General features: G+C 35.4%; 1 pseudogene; it reads right to left on the bottom strand.

The window, feature by feature from the left end:
• Positions 1-1,334: 1,334 nt before the first annotated feature.
• Positions 1,335-21,974, bottom strand: LOC107868786 (annotated as a pseudogene).
• Positions 21,975-26,537: the final 4,563 nt, after the last annotated feature.

Raw genomic sequence — 26,537 nt, 5'->3', positions numbered from 1 at the left:
CTATTTGTGAGCTCTTTTTATCTGCCCCTGCTATCAGGTAAACTCAAATGAGATGTATTAGACCTATGTGTAGGGAAATCTCAACCTATTCTAGCTACGTAGTTCTGGAACACAAGGATTGTATCTAAGGATCTCACCCTTCACCGAATAATAGGTGAATTCCCATCCTTGGGTTCAGTCGGTGCTGAATTCTACTCCTAACTGCAGCGCAAAATTGTAAGTGCTGTAAAAGACTATTTTTATTATTTGTTTATTTGAGAAGATTTGTATTTTGGTGGGATTGAAATTGAGCCAAGGTGGACATTTGTTGTTTTTTGGATCTTTTTCACCCACGTCATAGTTTTAGTATTTGGGGAAGAGGTTTTAGAGTTATAAAAGAACTCTTCCTCCTCCCATTTAATATATTCCAAATTGTTCTCTTCTCCCATAATTAATAGAAAAGGTTGCCTTAAGCGGTGTCAGAGATTAAGCCTTTTTGGCTGAACTCCATTATCAGAATTTTCTAGTCTCTTTATTTTTAGTATTCACTATTATTTGTTGGGTATTTTTGTTAGTGTTCTATCTGGTTCAATTGCTCTGAACTAGTTCATTTTACTAAGTTGTTCTGTTGTAGTGAGAAAATTACCCTATTTTCCCAACAGCTTAAGCGCAAGTATTGTCATATTCTAAAATACCAAATAAGCATCACATGTCAAATGACATGGCATGCCAAGTCAAGTAAAGAAGCCAATAGGATCATGCCACATATTGAAATGATGCAGCAGGCCTAGTGAAATCAAAAGCCCATAAAAGGCGTCATGTCACCTGAATTTGATTGGTCAAAGGAAGTCAATCTTCATCATCACTCTTTCTTTTCCATAACTATAAATAAGAGTCTCATAATTCATAAAAGGACCCCTAGAACTCTAATAAGTAGCAAGCGAAAGCTCACGGAACTCACGCTACAATTTTTCTAAAAATCTCAAGCATTCAAATCAAATTCATCAAGATTCAAGATCAAGACCGCAATATTTAAGAACAAGATCAAAAGCCCTTGAATTCAAGCACAAGCCAAGATCAAGACCCTCAAATCAACAAATCAAGTTCAAATTCAAGATCAAGCTTTAAGCCCTTAAATTTATATTTGAAAAGGAGAATCAGAGGATTCATAGAGATTGTAACACTCACAAATTGAAATAAATAAATTGATTATTACAATATTTTGTTATCTAGAATTATTATTTTTGGCCTCAAAAATTTAATTGTCCAATAGAGTACTTAAAGGGGACACTTTTGGAGCGCAACAACTCTAGAAGTTTGGAATCCCCAATAATCCACCACCACGAGGCCAGAACCTATCTTGGGCACATATGTAATCTCATATGTAAGTAGATACACATTCCACCACCACAAAGCCAGAATGTATGATTCAAGATATAGGCATGTAAGTCATCAACATTATATTCCCCCAGATAAACTTTATGCTCCGAGGATAACTATAACTACCTTTGACGATAAGAGCTCTGTCATTAGCATCCATATCTATAATAATATTATATATCATCTCAATCTGTCAGTATTGCAAAGGGCAGTCATCAATATGCATCCTATTGTATATGTATATAACCAAAAAAAGGGATTGAAGCCACAAAGATATGGATCATACATCTTCACAATCGCAATAGGTGAGCTATTACCACTAGATTAAGTGGTTCAACGGGTTATTTACAACTAAAAAAATAAACAACATAGTTAAAAGCTGCCATATCACCAAAGGGGGAAATGTGAGAGAGAAATTTTGCATCAGCATTTTTCAACCCAAGCAAGAATAATAAGAACCAAGATCTCATCAACATACCTGGTCTCGTTAATTACTTGAAGGATACATTTTTGAAGCACAATAACTTCTCCAGTAGTATTTTTCCCAGCCTCCATACCTGACGCCATAATAGATGTTAGTTGGCCTTGCGTGAGTAGGACATAAATTAATTTTAATTAAAAGGCACCTTATACAATTTGAACAGAAGAAAATGACCCCATGAAGATCTCATTTTTTATTTTTAGATTTCTTACGTGTAAATATAAAGATCACCAGGCAGATTTGACATAAACTCAAAAAACTTATAAAGGGCCATAAAACCAATTGAACCAGTTAGCCAATGTGATATTCCTCGCATATCTAATTATGATTCAACTATGATACAAGTTAGATAGATACTTTTCATTTCAATTAAAGATGGTTCACATGAACAAGCATCATTAGCTAGCTCTTATTGAAGTCTGTGTAAGAAACGAAAGGATAAGGAAATACCAGGTTGATGGTAAGCATTAAATATTGACAAATGAAGCATAAATCCCAACATCTCACTCGTAGAGTGATACTAGAGCTCTAATAGACTAGGAGTCACTTCCTGCATAGTGACTATGACAGACTCCCAATCAGTAGATATAGAGTTGGCCTTTTTCCCTGCAATAATACAAGCCAAATGGCCTCCAGGTTACTAGAGAGGATGCTTATGGGTCAAATGACACTTTAAGACTTCTTGAGGGCTATCAAAAGGAATCCATTGGATGATTATGATGACCAAGGAAACTCAAGGGATGTTAGAGAGGCCAATGGAAGACCAAACGATGCTAGAAAGTCCCTGAAAGAGGAGATGCACCCTATCTGCTTTGAAGGTGCTTCCAACCCACTCTAGATCTGCTAGAGCGGGTCAAAATAGCCCATTATACCCTAGGGATGTACCCCATGTGCGCCCCATATGCTCAAGCAAATGCCTAATAGGATTCTATGTGTTTGTTTTTCCTATATAGGTCACTTTTGGGCTCATATGATGTAATAACCTAATTTAGAATATAAATAGGATTTTTTTCATTTTAGTAAGTAGTTTATATTGAATTATGAATTTGAACGCTTGTGAGAGTGTGAGGCAAGCGTGGATTCGCTTGTGTTGATTTTTTGTTTAGAAACATGGGTTGCTTGGGAATTGATTCCCTTGAGGTCTACGTAAGATTTAGGTTCTTTATTCTATTTAATTGATTGAGGATTTAGGGTTTGATACACCCTTTATTTGCTCACAATTCTTTGTATTATGTCTATCTTATTGCTTCTCTATCTATCTTTACCTTTTGTATTCGTATCATAGTTTAGTTTTCAATTCTGTACTTTGTTCGTGTATTATTTGGTATTAGAGCTAAGCTTGATTTTATTTCCACGAAGTCAACCCTGGGTTTTTTATCTAAAAAAAAAAGTGTCGTAAAAACATTTTTAAGAAAACCCTCCAAAAAAATTTGTGTTCTTGGGTCCTTGTTGTTTCTACACTAGATTTGTTTCATCTATGTGATATTTAGGTTGGAACTTGGTCATTTAGTGTATTTAGAAGTGCATTTGAAAGAAACCACCATTGTTCTCTTAAAATTTGAGGAAATGGATTCTTAGATCTACAAATTTTTGGTTGGAATTTGAAGTTGATGAAATTGAAAAAGTGTTTCCAATGTTGAAAGAATCTTACGGTTAAAAGATGGTGTCATTTGAAGAAGTTTGAAAAATCCACCATTTTTACAGTTTTGAAGGTTGAAGAAAATATAAGTGGGTTTGAAAATCTGGAAGTTTTGGTGATGTTTTGAAGGCTAATGATTGTTGTAATGTGTTCCTTATGTTGAGGAGAGCCTATGGTTAAAATTTTGTGGAATTTCGAGCCAAGACGGTGAAGTTGTGCATTTTGAATTTTCAAATTTGTTCTTGGTGTTCTTCAGAAGATTCATATCTTCAAGTTGACTCTTCATCAGTAAGTTGTTGTTTGATCCAAAAAAATATAAATCAAAAGTGTACAGAAGTGTTAGTACAAGAGCACCTTGGAATATCCAAAGAATATTCCAAGAGAAGAGGACAAAAGAGACCACAACAAATACATTTTAGCCCCTTGTGCAGGCATTTAGGCTGATCTGCCTTGGGGGTGCCTTGGAAGTGCACCCAACCTGATAAATCAAGTCAATATTATCCCAAAAGAGTATCTTATGTGTTGGGTATTCCCCCATATGCTCTAGGTCCGCTCCCGATTAGCTTCAGCTTGTTCCAAGCGCAGATCACCCTTTTCAACACACTTTTTGCAAGGTTCCATCAATCTAACTTCATTTCTTAATTATTAACTTAATAGTTTGATTATTAAATACTAATTAACAACTAATAATTGATCTATTAGTTGATTAATTGGTTCTAGAGTCCGATTCTTTCTTATTCGTTCTTGTGTGCTTTTCTCTTTTGTTTTCATTGAACCTTTTTTATTCAAGTACGTTAGTTGATTTTGAGTTTTTTCTTTTAAATTTCAAACAAGGATCTATTCTGACCTCAAGCCACAATTGGTACCAAGCAATCTCATTGGAGTATAAACAATCTATCAACGCTTGCAACACCAATTGAGAGATGAACTAAAGGTGGAAACTTTGAGAGCTTGTGAGGTTGATTTCTTAACATTTAACGTGTTTGTAGTTTTTGTTTTTTTTTAGTATTCCTTTTATATAGGTACCAGGCATCCTAAGAGATTCGGGAGAGATAAATATGGAAACTTTAATGGCGGTCATAATGAGCGTGAAACAAGATGTAAATCAAAGAATGGAAAGCATGGAAAGTTCACTCTCAAGAAGGATAGATAAAATAATAGATCGCCTACACTCCCTAACTCTGTCCTATCCAATCCACCAAATTCCCGAGTTTCTTTGAGTGTACATGCTCCAAACGAACTTCAAGGTAATCAAACTAACTCTTGCACTCTAGTAAATGAGTCTAGTAGCCAACTAAGTGTGAAAGGTAGTTTATCTTTAAGTGAGCCTAATGTCTTTTTACTTCATGATGATAATGTATAACTTGAAAGTGTGGAAACACTAGTTGGTCCTTATGGTGACAAAATTGACTCTTCTAGTAAGAGTGATTTGTGTCCACCTAGTGTTGAAGCCATTGTTATAAGTGATAGTACATTGTCTTGTGGAAGTCACGAGGACCGACTTTTGTGTGAACCTAACCTATCACTTAGGAATGTTTGTAAAGTGTTTAAAGGACGTCAAGTGAATGATGATGTTGAGATTGTTGGTCGATTGAATGGGAATGATCCTCTAATTTCCTTTGTTGATGATTATGCTAGTATAGAGGGTACAAAAGATTGTATTGGTGGTAGTCTTGGGGGAAATAAATGTTTTCTAAACCCATGTCCATGGACAATCTACATATTTGATACCGGTGATTATTTAAAATATGGAGATTCTTCTCCACACCACTTGGTGTTTGGGAAAGAAGACAAGCCAACCATGGGTGAGGGTGTTAGAACTCATCCCTATGATGGAAAGTCTATCTTGGAGATTTCTAATCTACTTGAGAGGCCAAAGTTGTGTAAGGGAAGGGTTTCTACCAAATATAAGTTCTATAGTGGGGTTATGAGTTTATTGAGACTTAGAATCCATGTGATCCTTCATAAGTGGTTCAATGATTACCATGGTTCATCTATCATACCCCTTTGACCAAATCTCTTGAATAACCAAGTAGATCTTACTTTGCAGGGTTATATACCCTTTGTTGATCATTTTGATGCTTGGTTATATCTTAAGCATTGCAACTTTGGCATGATGGTATGATTGAATATGCTAATTCTAACCCTCGTGCTATGAGGATATTAGGTTTTTTTCCTTCTTTTTATGTTGTAAGGTTTGGATTCGAGATCGAATCCTTTTCAAGAATAGTAGGATAATACAAGCCAAATGGTCTCTGGGTTTCTAGAGAGGATGCTTACGGGTCAAATAACACTTGAAGACTTCTTGAGGGCTATCAAAAGGTATCCATTGGATGATTATGATGACCAAGGAGACTCAAGGGATGTTAGAGAGGCCAATAGAAAACCAAACTAGGCTAGAAAGCCCCCAAAAGAGGAGATGTGCCCTATCCGCTTTGGGGGTGCTCCCTAGATTTGCTAGAGCGGGTCTAAATAGCCCACTATATCCTTGTGATGTACCCCATGTGCGCCCTATATGCTCAAGTAAGTGCCTAATGGGCTTCTATGTGTTTGTCTTTCCTAAATAGGTCAGTTTTAGGTCTATATGATGTAATAACCTAGCCTAGACTATAAATAGGACTTTTTTGAATTATGTTGAATTATAAATTTGAATACTTGTGAGAGTGTGAGGTAAGCATGGATTCTCTTATGTTAATCTTTTGTTTAGAAACGTGGGTTGCTTAGGAATCGATTCCCTTGTGGTGTACATAAGATTTAGGTGCTTTGTTCGGTTTGATTGATTGAGGATATAGGGTTTGTTACACCCTTTATTTGCTTTCAATTCCTTGCATTGTGTCTATCTTATTGCTTCGCTATCTATCTTTAGCTTTCATATTCATATCATAGTATAGCTTTTGATTCCATACTTTGTTCGTGTATCATGCAAGCACGGATCAACCTTTTGAATAAAGCCACAAATAGCAAGAGAAATAAAATAGAAAAGAAGAAAAGATCATTACTGTGCAAGGAAAAAAGTATGTAACAAAGCACAAACAGTGTGATTTTGTTATAGAGGCCTTGGGTCAAACTTTTACAAAAATCTCTTTTGATAAGGTAAATTTTTTATTGACAAACACCATTACCAATGAGGTACTGAGAAATTAAAATAGTATACGAAAAGCTGCGAATTCCTTCAAGCAGTGCCTAGACAATCTTTTTTTTTATCAGGAGAGTATTCAAACTTCTATACAAATTAACCAGCATCTTATTCCTTTTATACAGGAAAATGCTAAAATTGTGTCATCTCAATTTCCAGAACTATTATCTTCTGTTCATCAACATCAAATTCATAGTAGGTCAGTCAATAGAGCATTCAACTTCTCACTGAATGAAGCCTCTAGAACATCTTGTCTTTCTTACACTAGACCTTCCACTCCCCCTTCCAGTCTCTCCACTAAACTAAAATATTAGAAGAACTAATCTATATATTCCAAAGAGGTAGTCACCACAAGTAACCGTTGCGTTCAAGGTGTGTGTGAATGGAAAATGGAGGAAAATAGTGGAGGAAAAATGAGTCCACACTAAAATGGAAAGTGTACTCAAAAATAGAAAGTCCACTAATTCTCCCACATTGGTGGGAGAAGGGAACTTTTAAGAATTTTTAATAAGGAACACTTACTCCACATGGTAAGTAAGGCAAGAACTAAGAGGTGCCTTGTGTCGTCGTCATCAGAGCTCGCTCAACTCAGCTTCTGCTTCGGCTTCAGATTTGGATTTGGATTTGGTAAATGATCGATGAGATATATTTTTTAGACAAATTTTATTTGAAAACTTGAAAAACAAGTGAAATTTAATCCAAAAATCTAATAGAATTGTTTTTCTCTCAAAGGGATGCGACCCTTCGAGGCAAACGGCATACTGGTTCGCACAATAGCATGACCTGCGAGTGCAGATACAGAACAGGTACGCAATCTGTGGCCACAGATGCAATGCAGGTAGCCACTGGAATTAGACAGTGTCACCTGTGGTCATAGATCAGGCACATGTCTAGCATAGACTGGGTGCAGGTGACGTGACTGTACTAAATAGGTGCCTTTTTGTTGAATTAATGTATCTTTTCTGAAAGGACACATAAAGGCTATAAATACCTGATGTATTCCTCAGGTATTAGTATGATTTTTGACAGCAAAAACACTCTTCTTTTCTATAAAAACTCTGTGTGATCATTAGCCGTTGAGTGAATTCGACGAATCCAATAATTTATCATATCGCTATTGTTGGATTGAAGGCCATTTTATCCTGGGAGGAAGATTCCATAACCTCGGGTACAGTGAGGGTAATTATTCCTTAAGGACAGTCCGTGAAGCCAGAGAACTTGTCCTTAAAATTCGGTTTCATCTTATTTCTGAAATAACAACATACTTCTTTGATAAATTATTTTTTAATTTTGTGTTGAAGGTGTCGTATAACTTCATAGGTGTTCTTGTCTGAGACTTGAACTTGTGTTAAAGTTATTGTTTGCATAAATACAGATTTGTGTACCCAAAAATATTGAAAAATAACAATCTTAAGGAATAAACCGAAATCTGTATAGCTTGGTTTCTGGAGATTAAAGCTTTAAGCTTTCTACTCCGTTTGAACTTAACTAGTGATTTGAAGACATAAAATCTTCATCACAAGTTAAAGATCACTCGGTTGTCGATTGAAATTCATAAAAACTTCATCATTATACTAGAAACAAGAGGTGTTTAAAGTTGCTGCAACTTTGTTAATAGTATTTTGATATACTAAAGTTACTATCTTGTTGTGACAGAAAATGACTACGAATAGTCAAGTGCATAACGGTGCAACGATGGTGGCAGCAACTAGTATTGCGACAACAAGTCATATGAATACTTCACCGGTAATGGCACCAATGGAGAAATCCAAAAAGTTTGCGTGTATTGACTTCAAAAGGTGGCAGCAAAAAATATTTTTCTACCTTACAACTCGTTGTCTTCAAAGATTCATATTTGAGGAAGCTTCAGAGGTTCCCAAGGGAACCTCTGAACAAGAGCGATTTGTAATTGTGGAGTTTTGGAAATACTCAGATTTCCTTTGCAGGAACTACATCTTGAGTGGTATCCAAGATGATCTCTACAATATGTATAGTAGAACAAAAACAACAAAAGAGTTGTGAGGAGTGCTGGAATAGAAGTACAAGATAGAGGATGTAGGAACTAAAAAGTTCTTTGTTGTAAGATTCCTAAAATATAAAAGGATAGACAACAAGTCGTTTATCTCCCAACTGCAGGAACTGCAAGTGATCATCCATGATCTCCTTGCGGAAGGTTTTATCGTGAATGAAGCATGTCAAGTAGCAGCAATAATAGAGAAGCTATCACCCATATGGAAAGACTTCAAGAACTATTTAAAACAAAAACATAAGGAGGTATTTGTCAAAAATATAATCATTAGATTGTGCATTGAAGAAGACAATAAGGCTTTGGAAAGAAGGTCGAAAGGAAATTCTTCAATGAATAAAGCAAATATTGTAGAAGAAGACCACAACTTCAAAAAATGCAAGAGAGCTGGACATGAAAGAAATCAATCCAAGGATAAATTCAAGGGGAAGTACTTTAACTGTGTCAAGATTGACCACAAGTCCACGGATTATCATACCCTAAAGAAAGAGAAGAAGAAGGACCAAGCAAATGTTGCTGAGTCCAAGAAAGAAATGGATGATCTATGTGCTATGTTGTCAGAATGTAACATAGTGGGAAATCCTCGCGAATGGTGGATGGACTCCAGTGCCACCCGTCTTGTTTGTGCTAATAAGGAGTTATTTGTTGCTTTTGCTCTACCTCAAGGGGAAAAAAAATCTACATGTCAAACTTCGCTACTAAAAAAGTAGAAGGAATAGGAAAAGTATGCTTGAAAATAACTTTAGGCAAAGTGTTGACACTCAACAATATCCTGTATGTACCAAATTTAAGAAAGAACTTGATTTCTATTTCACTTTTAGACAAAAACAGATTCAAATGTGTATTTGTTTTCGAAAAAAATATACTTAGTAAAGGAGAAGTGTATGTAGGAAATGGCTACCTCAATGAGGGCCTATTCAAAATAAATGTAATGAATGTTAAAATCAATAAAAGTTCAGTTTCTTCTTACTTGCTTGAGTCTTATGATTTATGGCATGAACGATTAGGCCATGTTAATTACAAAATATTGCAAAAACTGATTCACTTAGAAGTTTTGCCAAACTTTGAGTACAATAAATCAAATATCAAACGTGTGTGGAATCAAAGTATGCTAAGCATCCATATAAGTTCGTTGAAAGGAATTCCAATCTCTTAGACTTAATCACACTGACATTTGTGATATGAAGTCAACACCATCTCGTGATAAAAAGTATAATATAAATTTTATTGACGATTGCACTAAATACTGTTATGTCTATTTGCTAAATAGTAAGGATGAAGAAATAGATATGTTTAGGAAATATAAAATTAATGTTGAAAATCAATTAGAGAAAAAGATCAAAATGATAAGAAGTGATAGGGGCGGAGAATATGAATCTCCCTTTGCGCAAATATATGTAGAGAATGAAATTGTTCATCAAACTACAGTTTTGTATTCACCTCAATCTAATGGAATTACAGAAAGAAAAAATTGAACCTTGAAGAAAATAATGAATGTCTTACTAATAAGTTCAGGTTTACCGCAAAACTTATGGGGGGAAGCTATCCTTACGGCTAACTGAATGCTCAATAGAGTGCCCCATAGTAAGACACAATCAATTCCATATGAAAAAAAAAATCCAACTTGAAATATTTCAAAGAGTGGGGGTGTCTAGCGAAGTTCCAAGTTCCTATACCTAAAAGGGTAAAAATAGGACCTAAGATGGTGGACTGTGTGTACATAGGATATGCTAAAAGTATCAAAGCATGTTGATTTTTGGTTAATAAATCTAAACATCTGGATATCATTGAAAATATGGTAATTGAATCAGATAATATTGAATTCTTTGAACACGTTTATCCGTATAAAACTAGACATGAACAGTCTAGTGGGGGGTCTAAATAGCCTTGAAATAAACCAAGTGAGGATGTGCATAATAATGAGAATCCAAGATGTAGTACATGTCAAAAAATGGCAACTTGGATTGAATTTTGTAATGTTTCTCTTAGAAAATGAGCCTCAAATATTTAAAGAAGCGATGGCATCTTCGGACTCATCCTTTTGGAAAGAGGCAGTCGATAGTGAGATTGATTCAATCTTAAGCAACCATACGTAGGAGTTGGTTGATCTTCCTCCAGGAAATAAACCTTTAGGTTCTAAATGGATCTTTAAAAGAAAAATGAAAGTTGATGGTACTATTGAGAAATACAAGACAAGACTTATTGTAAAAGGTTTTAAACAAAAAGAAGGCCTTGATTACTTTGATACATGCTCTCCAGTAACGAGGATAACGTCAATTCGGATGTTAATTGCCTCGGTAGCAGTATATGATCTTGAAATCCATCAAATGGATATGAAAATAACATTTCTAATTAGAGAATTTGAGGGAGAAATTTACATAGAACAGCCTAAGGGTTTTATGCTTCCAAGAAAAGAAAATAAGGTGTGTAAACTTGTTAAGTCACTTTATGGACTAAAATTAGAACCTAACCAATGGTATGCAAAGTTTGACCAAACCATGTTGGCAAACGGGTTCAAGATTGATGAATGTGATAAATGTGTTTATATTAAAGAAACTCCAAATCACCAAGTCATTGTTTGTTTATATGTGGATGACATGTTGATCATCAGTAGAGACATTTCTGACATAAATGCAATGAAATGAATGCTCGAAAGCAAGTTCAATATGAAAGACCTTGGAGTTACGGATGTGATCTTAGGAATAAGAATCCATAGAATTCTATAAGGATTGGCATTGTCACAGTCTCATTACATCGAAAAGGTACTTGACAAATTCAACTATATGAAATTTGATATTGCCAAGACTCTATTGGATGAGAACTTTGTACTTCGAAAGAATGAAGGTAAAAGTGACTCACAATTGGAGTAAGCAAAAATATTAGGATGTTTAATGTATACAATAAATTGTATACGACCATACATAGCATGTGTTATTAGTAAGTTGAGTTGGTACATGAGTAATCCCAATAAAAATCATTGAATGAAAATGAAAAGAGTTTTAGGGTATCTTAAAAATACTCAAGACTATGCATTGCATTATAATAAATATCCCGCGGTACTTGAAGGATATAGTAATGCAAATTGGATCACTGGATCGAATGAAGTAAAATCCATAAGTAGATATGTATTTACTATCGATGAAGGAGAGGTCTCTTGAAAATTATCCAAAAGGACATGTATTGCTCACTCCACAATGGAATCTGAATTTATCGTATTGGATGAATCCGGTGAAAAAGCAGAAGGGCTCCGAAATTTCTTGGAAGATATTCCTTATTGTCCCAAACCAGTGGCATCAGTATGTATACACTATGATAGCCAAGCGACAATAGGTAAGGCAGGGAGCATGATGTATAACGGTGAATCTCATCACATAAGATAGAGACATAATACCATTACAGAACTTCTCTCTAGTAGAATTATCACTGTTGACTATGTGAAGTCAAAGGATAATGTTTCGGATCCACTTAGAAAAGGCTTGTCTAGAGAAGGAGTTGAGAGGACATCCGAGGGAATGGGTTTAAGGCCTAGGACAAGTCAGCATGGCGGTAACTCTACCTAGTAGACTGGAGATCCCAAGAGCTAGGTTCAAAGAGATCAAACAAAGTTGTCTCTGACAGGTTCAACATTGTCAATATACCAACCCATTCTCATGATGTAGACAATGTTTAGTAAACAAAGATAAGACTTATAGTGAAAAGTCTTTTAATGATTATATAAATTTGGAAGATTTTAACAAATAGTTTAATATACAGGATTGAATGTTTAGAAATCACCCATGTGAGGGCGAAGTGGAAGCCGCTTCAAGGAGAATATTAGTAAAGGCCTATTCTCTAAGCTCTTATGAAATAGGGACATGTTCATGGCTTAAAAGAACAGACTGTAAGAACCATAAATGGTAAAAGGATGGTTGTGTAACATATTTTGTCTAAGGGTACATTAAATCTCAACGGTTCAAAGATATCAAATCTACCAATTGACCGAGTGCATTCGATGTATGTTCACTATGGAAAGTTCAAAGAAAAATTCACTTATCAGAATACAATAAGTCTTTGCTCAATGATCACATACTTGTCCATAAATTCTTCAAAAGATAGGCATTCCCCATTCATGTGGGGGATTGTTGGATTCAAGGTGTGTATGGAAAGGAAAATAGAGAAAAAACAGTGGAGAAAAAATGAGTCCACACTAAAATGGAAAGTGTACTAAAAAATGGAAAGTCAACTAATTCTCCCATATTGGTGGGAGAAGGGAACTTTCAAGTGTTTTTAATAAGGAACACTTACTCCACATGGTAAGTGAGGCAAGAATCAAGAGGTGCATTGCGCCGTCGTCGTCGCTAGCTCTGCTTCGGCTTTGGCTTCGACTTTGATTTTGAATTTGGATTTGGATTTAGATTTTGATTTGGCAAATGATCGATCAATGCGATCTATTTTTTAGACAAATTTTATTTGGAAACTTGAAAAACAAGTAAAATTTAATCCAAAAATCTGATAGAATTATTTTTCTCCATGTGCGGGCATATTTCGGACGCCATGCCAACGCATACGCTACGCATCTTAAAGGGATGCGACTCCTTAAGGTAAAAGGCACACTAGTTTGTGCAATAGCGTGACCTGTGGATGTAGATACAGTGCAGGTACGTGAGCTGTGGGTGAAGATGTAGCACAGGTAGCCACTGGAATTAGACAGTGTCACCTGCGGCCACAGATCAGGTGCAGGCCCAGCACAGACTTGGCACAGGTGACTTGACTATACTGAATAGGTGCCTTTTTGCTGAACTAATGCATCCTTTCTGAAAGGACACATAAAGGCTATAAATACCTGATGTATTCCTCAGGTATTAACATGATTTTTGACAGCAAAAACACTCTTCTTTTCTATAAAAACTCTGTGTGATCATTAGCCGTTGAGTGAATTCGACGAATCCAATAATTTAACATATCGCTATTGTTGGATTGAAGGCCATTTTATCCTGGGAGGAAGATTCCATAACCTCGGGTACAATGAGAGGAATTATTCCTTAAGGACACTCTATGAAATCGGGGGACTTGGCCTTAAAATTCTGTTTTATCTTATTTCTTAAATAACAACATACTTCTTTGATAGATTATTTTTTAATCTTGTGTTGAAGGTGTTGTATAACTTCATATGTGTTCTTGTTTGAGACTTCAACTTGTGTTGAAGCTATTGTTTGCCTAAATACAGATTTGTGTACCCGAAAACATTGAAAAATAATTGTAACGCTAGGTTAAGCTCCTAATCATGACCGGGGGCTTTCACGCAATACTTCAATAAATGTTGAAAAGAAATTGTGCACGCCTTCTAGGAGTTGTTGAATATAGCTGGTAACAAGAAAAAGAGAAAACTTAATTGATGCTGAAATGATGACAGGTTAGCAAATACTTAAATAAACTTCAGAAAAAAGTACACCAGCCTCCTTGTTTTTATTTTCTTCTTTAATTTTTGCTTTAGTGATAAGTGAAAAGCACAATCTAGGCTTACGCATGCTGATCTGTAATCCCTTTGTTTCCATAAACGTTGATCCCTTGATTCACTTGTGAATGGCAAATAATAGTATAAACATATACACAAGGAAATCTTATTCACAACTGAAATTCTATCAACGATCTAAATTAGTGAATGAAGGAGATCTAATTCATAACTGAACTTCTATTAATAGCCTAGACAAGTAGACAAAGGACAAAGCAGGTACATAACAAGAATTAAAGAATTTAAATAGATCAAAATCACATTATGTTTCCACTAGGCAATTTACAGTAAACACAAAATATCAAAGTAGAAGAAGTAATATAAGTGTTCCTTTTATGAGAAGTGGTTGACTGAGTTGGTTCACGTACATGATGAAGGATGCTATTTTTCAGTGATGCTAACTGCAGCTTGGTTTTTTAGTCTTGATATTTTGCTGTCTCTGTAGATTATTTGATATTTTGTTGTCTCTGTAGATTACTTTTTTTCTTAGAGCTCTAGATCCTTATAAGCCAGTTGTAGTATGTGATTGTGCTTTATTTCAGCACAACATAAGGAGAAAGGTTCCCAGATTTTGAGGAATAAACCATATTTTATTGTATACTATATGAATGAATATCACTGCTGCTTCTCAGATTTTTCTCTTCTTTTTCATGTCTTTTTTTTTTCTCTTTCTCTCCTTCAATTGGTGTCAGAGAAAGATTGATCTTTAATGGACTATTTTTTCTAAGAAAAAAATAGCAAAGATCACCCAACAAGCTTAACTTGTTCAAGTCTCTTTCTATCCAGTTCTTTTTTTGACATGGCATCCATCAACTCTTCTCTTTCACCTCCTATCTTTAAGAGAGAGAATTACCAAGTTTGGACTGTAAAGATGAAAACATACTTGAAAGGTCTTGGTTTATGGAAGTATGATGAGGAAGAAAATGCTCCAGAACCTTTGAGAGCAAACCCAATTCTTCAGTAGATTAGAAATCATGAAGAAGAGATTGGAAAAGGTCCAAAAGCCTTGTCTTTCATTCACGCAGCGTCTTCGAATCAATTTTTACAAGGATAATGGCTTGTCAAACTTCCAAAAAAGCTTGGGATATGCTTAAGCAAGAATTTTAGGGGAGTGATAGGATAAGACAAATGCAAATATTAAATCTAAGAAAAGAATTTGAGATGTTAAGGATAAAAGAGACAGAAAAAGTGAAAGATTATATTGATAGGATCACGAAAATTGTTAATCATATTCGATTGTTAGGAGAAAAAGTAGAAGAGCAAAGGATGGTTGAGAAGGTGATGGTGACACTCCCAAAGAAGTTCGAAGCAAAAATCTCCTTAATAGAAGATATGTCTCATGTTATGTTGAATGAACTATCCAACGCTCTTCAAGCTGTGGAGCAAAGAAAAACTTTTAGCGAGGAAGAGAGTTCAAATAAAGTTGCTCTTGTGGCTGCTCAAAAGTCTAAAGCTTAGTCTGATGGTGAATTAAAAGGGCAATTAAATATAAGACATGGCAAGGAGAAGAAGGAGTAATATAACAACAAAGGGAGATATAGAAGATTGAAGTATCCACCTTGTCCCTATTGTAAAAAGACCAATCATACGGAGAATTTCTGTCGGTACAGACTTAGAGTTCAATGCAAGGTCTGTAAATAGTTTGGTCATGTGGATAAGGTCTGTAAAACAAATCAAGCCCCGCAAGCTCAAGTGCAGCCAACTCAAGTTGTTGAAAATGTTGAAGATCATGAAGAAAAGTTGTTTGCAGCTTCTATTATTAGAGAATGCAATATAGCATGTCAAGATCATGATGTGTGGCTTGTTGATAGTGGATGTACACATCATATGACAGCTAACTTGAATAACTTTGAAAGTCTGGACAAAAACTATTTTTCCAAAGTCAGAGTTGGAGATGGCAGACTCTTAGATGCAAAGGGCAAAGGAGTAGTTGTTGTTCAAACTCCATCAAGTATAAAGCTTATCTCTGATGTATTATTTGTTCCCAAAATTAGACAAAGTCTTTTAAGTGTTGGTCAGTTGCTTGAGAAAAATTATGCACTGTTATTTAAAGATAAAGCAAGTGAAATCATGGATCCAACTGATATAAAATTTCTCACGATCAAAATGCTCAATAGAAGCTTTCCTCTTGATTGAAAACATACTGAGATTGGAGCTTATGTCGGTAAACAAGATGACAGTTATTCTGGCACAAAAGGCTTGGCCACATCAATTTTAAGTCTTTAAAAGTGATGCAAAATAAGGAACTTGTAACAGATTTTCCTTCCATGAATAAAAACTCTAATGTATGTGGAGTTTGTCAAATTGTGAAGCTAAGTCAATCACCATTTTCTATGAATCAAGACTAGTGAGTAGAAAAATTAAGTTTGATGAGAATGCTATGTGGGACCAGAAGAATATGGTTGTTTCTCCTTTACAGAACACTAATCAAGAACAAAGTGTCTAAGAAGAAGAATCAATTCCAGATGAAGAAGATTCTGTTGATTTTGCAGTAAGAGGTACAAGATCAATTGAAGACATAATAGAAGATGCAATGTTGCTATATTAGAGCCAACAAGTATAGACAATGCATTGTAAATTCCAAAATAAAGGGCTGCTATGGGGGAAGAGTTCAATGTGATTAACAAAAATGATAAGTGGGTACTTGTACATAGACCTCACGACAGGAAGGTTCTTGGAACTAGATAGGTGTTAAAAACTAAGTTGAACTTAGATGGCACACTCAACAAGTACAAAGCAAGGCTGGTTATAAAAAGTTATACCCAACAACATGGAATTGATTTTCTTGAAACCTTTGCACCATTTGCAAGGTTTGATATCATCAGATTACTTCTTGCAGTTGTTGCACACCAAGGGTGTCAAGTATTTCAATTGGACGTAAAGTTTGCTTTTCTTAATGGGTTTATTGAAGAAAAAACTTAGATAGAGCAACCTAAAGGTTTTAGAGGATCTGGCGACCAGGTATACTTGTTAAGAAAAACACTTTGTGGCTTAAAGCAGGCACCTAGTGCCTGGTATTCATGAGTTGATAGTTACCTACTGAATTTGGGGTTCAATAGAAGCTGCAATGAAGCAACCTTGTATATGAGACTTCAAACTGACGACTTTCCATTAGTTTCTCTCTATGTTGGTGATCTATTGGTGACTGGAAGCAGCACAAAGTCTATCATAGACTTCAAAGAGCAAATGAAGAAGGTTTTTGAAATAAATGATCTGGGAAAGATGACTTATTTCTTAGGAATGGAGGTTAGTCAATCTTCTCAAGGAATTCTTATTGCTCAGAAGAAATATGCTGCCAAAATATTAAAGAAGTTTAATCTTGACAAATGCAAACTAGTAACTATGCCTGCAGTTCAAGGAGAGAAACTAACGAAAAAGGATCATTCTGGTTTGGTTGATGCTTCATTTTTCAGAAGTTTGCTTGGTTCTCTATTTCATTATGTACAAAACAAGTGTGTTGTCCAGGTTTATGCATTCACCAACTGAAATTCACCTCAAAGCCGCAAAAAGAAATTTGAGGTACATTTGGGGCACCATTGATTATGGTTTGTTCTATAAAAGAACCGCATCTATGAAATTATTGGGGTTCACTGATAGTGACTGGGCTGGGTCACAAAATGACATGAAAAGTACTTTCGGATGTTGTTTCACTCTAGGATCAGGTGTCATTTATTGGTGCACAAAGAAGCAGGGGGTTATGGCTCAATCAACTGCTGAAGCGGAGTAAGTTGCTGCCTCAGGTGCTGTTAATCTAGCTTTATGGTTGTGAAAAATTTTGAGCAACTTGGCGTTTTAGCCAAGTAAAGCAACAGAAATCCTTTATGATAACAAGTCTGTAGTTGCTATGGTAAAGAATCCAGTCTTTCATGGAAAGACTAAACGCATTAAAATCAAATATCATTCCATTCGAGAAGCTGAAAGAGAGAATGAAATTTAGAATAAGCATTGTTGTGGTGAAGATCAGCTAGCTAGCTGATATTTTTACAAAAGTATTACAGAAATAGAGATTTGAGATTCTTAGAGCTAAGCTTGGAGTAACCAGCAGCACTTGCATCAAGGAGGAGTGAGGAAGGACGTTATTTTTCACTGATGCTAACTGCAGCTTCCTTTTTTAGTCTTGATATTTTGTTGTCTCTGTAGATTATTTGATATTTTGTTGTCTCTGTAGATTACTTTTTGTTGTGAGTTCAGGGTTCAGGGTTCACTGCTGCTTCTCAGATTTTTCTCTTCTTTTTCATGTCTGTTTTTTCTCTTTATCTCCTTCAGTACGATTACATGAGTAAGTGGAAATGCATCTATTTTGTGTAGTTCACTCTGGAAAAATTAAAAGCATGGGAACTATGAGAAATATGTTCGGTTACCATCCACATCAAACTCTTTTCCAAGAGACTTCATGACAAGATGTTGTAATTCCTACTAAATAGTAATGAACTGTCCTTGTATGGGAGGACAACCATATCCTCTAACACGTAAGAAACAATATATCCACATAGTCAAATACTCAACTGTATGCTCCTCCGACATCACAACCAAAAATCTAAAGGTGAACCACAACTTGGATCCAACTCCATCAGTTGCTCAGTACCAACAGAAAGCAAGTAGTGTTGCAGGGTTATCCCGAACCTAATGACAAAAAATAAGTTGGCGCAATAGCAATCACCAATTTGTTCTAGCACAAATCAAAGACAGATTCTTGAAGCAAAAAAAAATATGGCCCATCTTATTTATTCCTGAAGTTGGCCAAAAAGCGAAACTATAGTTCCTATAATTCTAGAGAAACTTATTTCAGTTGTATGTACTTGAAAAATTTACTAGATATTCTCAACACTTCAAATACAAAAGACTGAAAGAGTCAACTTTTATATGCCAAAAGAGCATGAAAAAGGCCATATAGTCATACCATAGTGGTCCTATTTGCTTCATCCATCAATGCAGCTCCAGCAAGCATCTCTCTAATATCAATTCCCTGGAGTAAAAAAAATATGAGGCAACATGATAAAAATGTTCTGAGACAAGATGAAATAATTCTGTATATCTCATTTTATGCGACAAAGTCTGGCTGACCTTGGATTATAATAAGTATTGTCCTACTTCAATAACAGCTTCTCTACTTCACCTGAGGTAGTGGTATGGTCTGCGTGTATTCTACCTTCCCTAGACTCCACTAGATAGGAATGCACTGGGTATGTTATTGTTGTATTGTCCTACTTAAATAATACATGCTTGCTAAAGTTTGAAGTTTAAAGAAGTTCTGGAGGTTGTAAATAAGTTAATTAGACAACATCATACCAATCATCACATTTCATTTACACAAATTAATTTGAATTTCTGAAACTTGTGCGAGTTGCATGAAATATTTCTGAAACTTGTGCGAGTTGCATGAAATATTCTTCCTTCTAGAATTGTGTAGAGAAGATTGGAAAGTTTAAAGCGGTGAATTGTGATAGACAAACAGAATGAGAATAGAAATGTGACTTTAAGAGTGATAAACCTGAAAGGCAGCTGGAAGTAAATCGACTGCAGACATTTCAGAGGTTCTTCCGCCCTGCTAATCAAACATAGGGAATCTGGCTAACCAACCCTCAATTCTAGCAGTGTTGTCAAGCAATGAGTTTTCTCTGTGTAGTGGCAACACCATACACATGAGAGGAAGTAAGAAATAATGAGATGTTGAGAACTATTTAAGAGAAATGCGATGCACAGCCTGCAATGTGTACAATGATGGAGAGTGACCAAAAAGACAGAACCAGAGGATAACAGACCCAGCAGAAACTTTTCATAGACCTACTAAAATTCCTGAACTAGTAGATGCAGATTAAACAGAGGTAAACCAGTCATTATGTTTTTTAACTCTCTTCTAGATAACTTTCATTTGCTTAATTAAATACGATACTCATCAGAAAGCTACTCCGCAATATTTAGAAAAATGTGAAAGCAGAAAAAGAACCTGAGGTCAAAACCTGTTTTGCGAAATATTAGTCCAGCTTCATGAAAGGCCTTCTGAACTTCTAGCAAGCCATTTCTGGTTTCTGGAGTGCCTCCACTCTAAGAAACATAAAAATCAAAAAGCGCATCAGAAAATACTCCATTTATGCAGCAACCAAGGCTTTGGCATAGTGGTAAGAGTACAATGTATGATGTGTAGGTTACTCCACGTCGCGAATTAGAGCCCTTCCGTAGACAAAAACACGGTGTTTACGTGGAAGAGGGTAGAGGAGCTGGCTCATTATCCACCGAGTTCTGTACCATGTGCCACTAGCCCTTGGATATTTCTCGGTTGATAAAAAAAGATTCTCTATTTTTGCCAAGGAAGAAAAATAGAAACAAGACAACCACCTCTGGCATAGCAATAATAAGTGCCCTCCTTGTCAATTTGTTTGTCTAATTTGGACGTGACACAAACTTTAACAAAATAAACAAGACTTTTGAAGTTTGTGGTATTAAACTAAAGATTTGTAAAATGTGCCAAAATGTCATTTAATCTTGTGGTGTTAAACATGTTACGTGGAAAATTGAAATTAAATCAGAAAAGGGAAAAGGTGTTCTTTTTGAAACAAACTAAAAAGGAAAGTAAAGGTGTTCTTTTTGAAACAAACTAAAAAGGAAAGTAAGACAAACAAATTAAAACAGAGGAAGCATTTCCATTCCCAAACAATCACCGAAACTACATTACTCCAATCATACCAATTTTTAACTATATTGACTTGAAATGCTTCTTGATAGATCAAAAACAAATAGAGATCATCAAAATAGCCAACGTTCAGATTTTTATAGATCATTCAAGCAGAACAAGTGGCAATCAAGACCATTAAACTACAAAAGACCATATTTTTACAGATTATTCGAGCAGAATTAATGACGACCAATACCAATCAACTACAAATGTTCGGGTTTTTATAGATTATTCGAGCAGAACTGAGAAAATTGGTCTTGGACCTACCTCACACTCCAAAAGCTAGCTCATGAGGAGGAGGATTGCCCAAGCCTTATAAGGAGACTAAGGACCCTTTGCTCTTCCGATGTGGGATACTTAACAAGAACAAATGGCAATTAAGATTAATCAACTACAAAATTTCAAAGTTTTTATAGATCATTCGAGCAGAACAAAAGGCAATTAAGATCAACCAGTTACACCTCAATTGCAAAATCAGCTTTGCAACTCCTCTATATTAAGTTGTCTTTCAACACAAATCGGAGCTTCTTTATGCATTAAAAAAAATGGGGTAGCCTAGTGCACTAAGCTCACGCTAGTTTATTGATTTGGGGAAAGTTGCCAGCAAATGTTTTGAAACTCTCAACGTGTGAATGAAATTTAACCCAGGATCTATTAACTGTTGAAGAGACAGATACAAGAGTCTTAAATTGACACAACAGATGTAATTTATTTGATATTGAAAAGATGGGTCATGGCTTACCTGTAGTAGAGCTATCCAGAACGAACCTTTTGGAGAAAGTTTGATGTTATCCGGTGTACTAGGAAGATTATCGAGAAGATCTCTGTTTGTCCTTTGATATCGTCTCTCAACCAATATTTGAGGCACCTAATTTTGATTATTGAGGAGTAAAATAATGTTCAACGCAACTCAAATTTCATGTACTGATTCCAATTGCCAAAAGAATGTGTTAATGAAGAAAATGTGCTAGTCAATGGATTGCAAATTGACAAACATGTCTAAGCATTTTCAGCAAAAGAGTACTTCCACAGAACATCTAACAAGCTTACACCTCAAAATAATTTGAAAATACTTGTCCACTATTATTTCCAGATTTTCTGGCAGATTTCACAAAATTAACAACCGTAAGTGTCAGATGGTGAAATTTGTTTGGCCATTTCTGGTACATTTCCTAGTAAAATCTTTGCGGTACCAACTCTATAACAACTTGATTTATCTGACAATAAAAATCTTACTGGCACTGTTAGGGCATTGGAGTTTTGGTGATAGACATGTAAATGAAATATGTTGTGAAAGCTGATCCATCCAAGTAAACAAAGCTCAGCTGCAGACAAGTTATGAATAGATGATTCTGCGTACAAATAGAAGTGGATAACATTTATCACATCAGAAGTTGAGTTGAACAAGAAATCTTGCAGAGATAAGAGAAGAATCCTATTGAAACAAGAATGTTATTCAAAGAAATAAGAAAGGGGACAGAAAAAAGAAGAGTAAAACTATCTAGAGTCCTATTGAACATAGAAGATCACATCAATTGAAGGACTCTATGAGGTGTGTTCTTAAATAAAAGAAACAAATTCAAAAGCACTCACTCAATGCATTGAAAAGATAATCAACATTCAGCAAAATAATTCACATACTTGAAGAAAAACCTGGTCCTTTACTTAGCAAGTCATAGACTGTTTGTAGTAGTAGGTTCTTTGAGTTGTAATGAGTCATTGTTCTAGTCTCAATGATCTATAAACTGAGTTAGGAGTTTTGTCTTCAAGTTAGGGAACTCAACGACTTGGGAACACTTATCTTGGGAAGATTTGTGTTTTTGTAGGGATAGGAGTTAGAAGTTTTAATTCCTAGTTTACAAGAAGTCTTGTAATTTTGTTGATTGTTGAGGCTCAAGTGTTCTAGTAAAGTTGGGGTTAAATCCTGTAGAGGTACAGGTCATGGTTTTTTACACCTTTCTTAAGCCGGATGTTTTCCACATAAAAACACTGTGTTCAGCTTTTACTTCTTTGAATCACGTTTACTTACTTGTTCCACAGATAGGCAATTAGTAGGGCTCGTACTCTAGCAAGTGGTAACAGAGCAAGGTTGACTTAAATAAGGCTAGCACCTAAGAAAAGATCAACATGATGAATTTCGCACCTCCTACTGGTCACAGTGAAGGTCAGTGAATTACTAGACCTCTACTTTTGATGGCTCTCACTTTATCTGGTGGAAGGCAAGAATGGAGATGTTCATCAAAGGTGAAGATTATGAATTATGGGATAGGATTATAAATGGACCTACTATTTTAATGAAGTTGGTTGATGGTGTACAAGTTAAGAAGGTAAGGAGTGAATTTACTCCTGATGACTTATTGGCTTTGAAAAAGAATGCAAAGTCTAAGAACATCTTGGTTTGTTGATTAAGACCTGTTGAATACAACAGGGTATCAACATGCACTACTGTTAAGCAAATTTGGGATGCACTGGTGAATGCTCATGAAGGTACCTCTCAAGTAAGAAAATTCAAGATCTCTCTTCTTTTCACTGAGTATGAGGCATTCAAAATAAAGAAAATGAAAGCCTGCATAAGATGATGACTCGACTCACCACTTTAACAAATAAGTTGACTTCCTTAGAAAAAGTCATCTCTGAGGAAGAACAAGTTGAAAAGGTACTGAGGTTATTACCTAAATCAAAATAGAATGTTAAGGTGACTACAATCAGAGAGGCAAATAAGGATCTTAAAGTCATGACCCTAGATGAACTAGTAGGGAACTTAAGGAATCATGAAATAGAAATTGATGGAACCAAAGAACAAGCAGCTCCTGAACAAATCTTGGCATTGAAAGATTCTGATAGTGATGAGGAATTTGAACTTGACAAGGAGCAAGTTGCCTTCATAACTAAGAATTTTAGCAAATTTTTTAAGAAGAAGAAGGGAACAGGTACTAAAAAACGTTCCAATAACAATCCAAATAGGTGCTACAAATATGGCAAAACTGATCATCAGATCAGAGACTGTCCAGTCTGAGAAATAGAATAGAAAAAGGAAAGGGTTGAAAAGAAATTGAAGGCAAAAAAGAAAGAGGAGCATGCAATATTAGCAGCCTGGGAATCTGATTCAGATGGAGATGAAGTTGATAAAACTGCATTCATGGCTCTTCGAGATTCAGACGAAGAAGATGAGGGTTCTGAAGTAAGTATTCTTGAACTCAAAGAAAAATTGCATTTGTTTTCAAAACCAAAACTTGTTTCCTTGATGAGTGCATTGATTGATGATTTCCAAGAGTTAACCTTTAATAGGGATGAATTGTTCAACAGTCTTGCAAGCCTCAAATTTGATCTTATTGATCTAAAGTCTTGCTTAGGTATAGTTGGTAAGGAAAATTGCACTCACAAGAAACAGGTTGCAGAACTTAAGATTTCAAACAATGATCTTAAGTCTGAAGTTCTCAAATTAACTCTCACTGAAAATGGAAAAAAGACCATGAGTAAAGAATAAGAAAATGCTGAACTTGAGCTTATTGAATACAAACAAGAATGTCATGACTTAACTGAAAAAGTGATCAAGTTTAGTCAAGAAGTTTCTAAACTAAAACTAGATCTTGAAAAGGCAAATAGGTGGACAAACTCCTCAAGAATTGTTCACAAATTAAGTGAAAGAAATTACAATGAAAAGACTGGCTTGGGATTCCACAAAAGTTTTGATGATCCTAAAGATTTATGTTATATTTGTGGAAACCTTGGACATCCCACCATTGAATGTCCAATGGCTGGAAAAAGTAAGGCAAACAGTCAAAACCTGGCTAATAGATTTTCTCAAACCAAAAGGAACAAAACCAGTTCTGGTCAGAGAAACAGGTTGCACTACATTTTTCCTGCATGGACTATAAGAAATCTAATTCATCCTTTCACTTATAAAACAGGACCCAAGCTTGTCTGGGTTCTTAAGTCTAACCATTGATTTCTTTTACCGGAGAAGGTGAAAGAAAATAAGAGGCACTGGTACTTAGTCAGTGCTTGCTCAAGATACATAACTGGTGATAAGAAAAAGTTCTTTTCACTCTCCAAAATAGATGGAGGAGGAGTTTCTTTTGGTGATAGAAAAAAGGGAAAAATACTAGAGTTGGAAGAATTGGATCATTTGAGTCAAAACCATTGGAGGATGTCTATCTTGTGGAAGGATTGAAGCATAATCTACTGAGTATCTCACAATTATGTGACAAAGGTAATAAAGTAATTTTTTACTGCTGCAGGGGTTAAAGTTAAAAGGATGGACACCAAAGAAATTGTGCTCACTGCAAGGAGATATAGAAATGCATATAAAGCAGACGTAATTGCAATACTAGGACCTAAATTGACTTGGCTAAGTGCAATAGAAATTGATCCCCTCCTTTGACACAGAAGACTTGGGCATGTAAGTCTGAAACAACTAAACATACTTTCCTCCAAAGACATGGTATTGGGATTACCCAAGACCAAGTTTAGGGAAGAAACGTTATGTAGTGTTTATGTAAAGGGGAAGCAGGTAAGGTCTTCTTTTAAGTCAAAGAAATATGTTAGCACATCTATTTTCTCAATTAGTAAAATCGCCTACTTCTATTTTCTCATTTGTTGGATTGATAATCGATTTGTTATATATAAGTCGGATCGATAATAGATATATCGGATTGATAATCGATCTGTCTATGTATTTATCGAACAGATAATAGATCTGTCAGATTGATAATCTATTTATCTATATATATGCCAGACATATAATAGATCTGTCTCAAAAATGGGTCATCTCCCTAAATAAAAAAACTTATGGTCCATTTAATTAAAAAATAGACTTAAAAGATTTATTTAACAAAGAGTCCCGGGTGTTGATGATAATCGTCCTGTATTGGCTATGGTATTTCCAATCAGTTGTTGATGATAATTCAAATCGTCCTATACAACAACATTAAACCTGCATATATACACATAAAAAGCTTTTTAACATATACGAAAAAGTCAAAGCAAATAACAAATCTCAAGTTGCTGAAATCATATGTAATGGCCAATTTCCAGAATTATATGAAGGCAAAATGACCTTCTGGATCCCTGTATTATGTCGGTTTTATAAGTTGGACACTTCTACTTATATGTTTGTCATCTGAACGCTTGATCCCATCAAAAAGAAAGTGTAGCCACTCGCCTGGGGGTGCAAGTGAGGGTCAATTTTTGGCCAATTTTACATTAAAATAATTTTAAAAATATTAAAATTTGAAAAAAAAATAAAAGGGTCCTTTTTTTCCCTCCATCTTTTTAAGTTTACAAGTATTTTTAAAATTTTAAAAATATTTTTAAAATTTTAAAAATAATTTAAAAATATTTTTAAAAATTTAAAAATAAAAATAAAAAGGGTCCTTTCTTTCTTCCATCCTTTTTAAATTAAAAATATTTTTAAAAATTTTAAAATAATTTAAAAATATTTTTAAAAATTTAAAAATATTTTTAAAAATTTTAAAAATATTTTTAAAAATTTTAAAAAAAATAAAAATATTTGTCCCATCCCACCCCCAGTCCCCCCACCCCACCCCAACACCCGTCCAACCCTTCCCCACCCCCACCCCAGCCCGTCCCTACCCCCACACCCTACCCAGCCCCATCCCATCCCACCTCCAGCCTCTCCACCCAACCCCAGCCCCGTCCATTCCCTTCCCACCCCACCCCCAGCCCCCATACCCCTCCCAGCCCCATCCCCACCCTAACACTCTTCCAGC

Source organism: Capsicum annuum, chromosome 4 (genome assembly GCF_002878395.1).
Source record: "Capsicum annuum cultivar UCD-10X-F1 chromosome 4, UCD10Xv1.1, whole genome shotgun sequence".
Lineage (NCBI taxonomy): Eukaryota > Viridiplantae > Streptophyta > Magnoliopsida > Solanales > Solanaceae > Capsicum > Capsicum annuum.
Note: the sequence above shows the minus strand (reverse complement) of the source record. Positions and strands in the feature narration are given on the sequence as shown.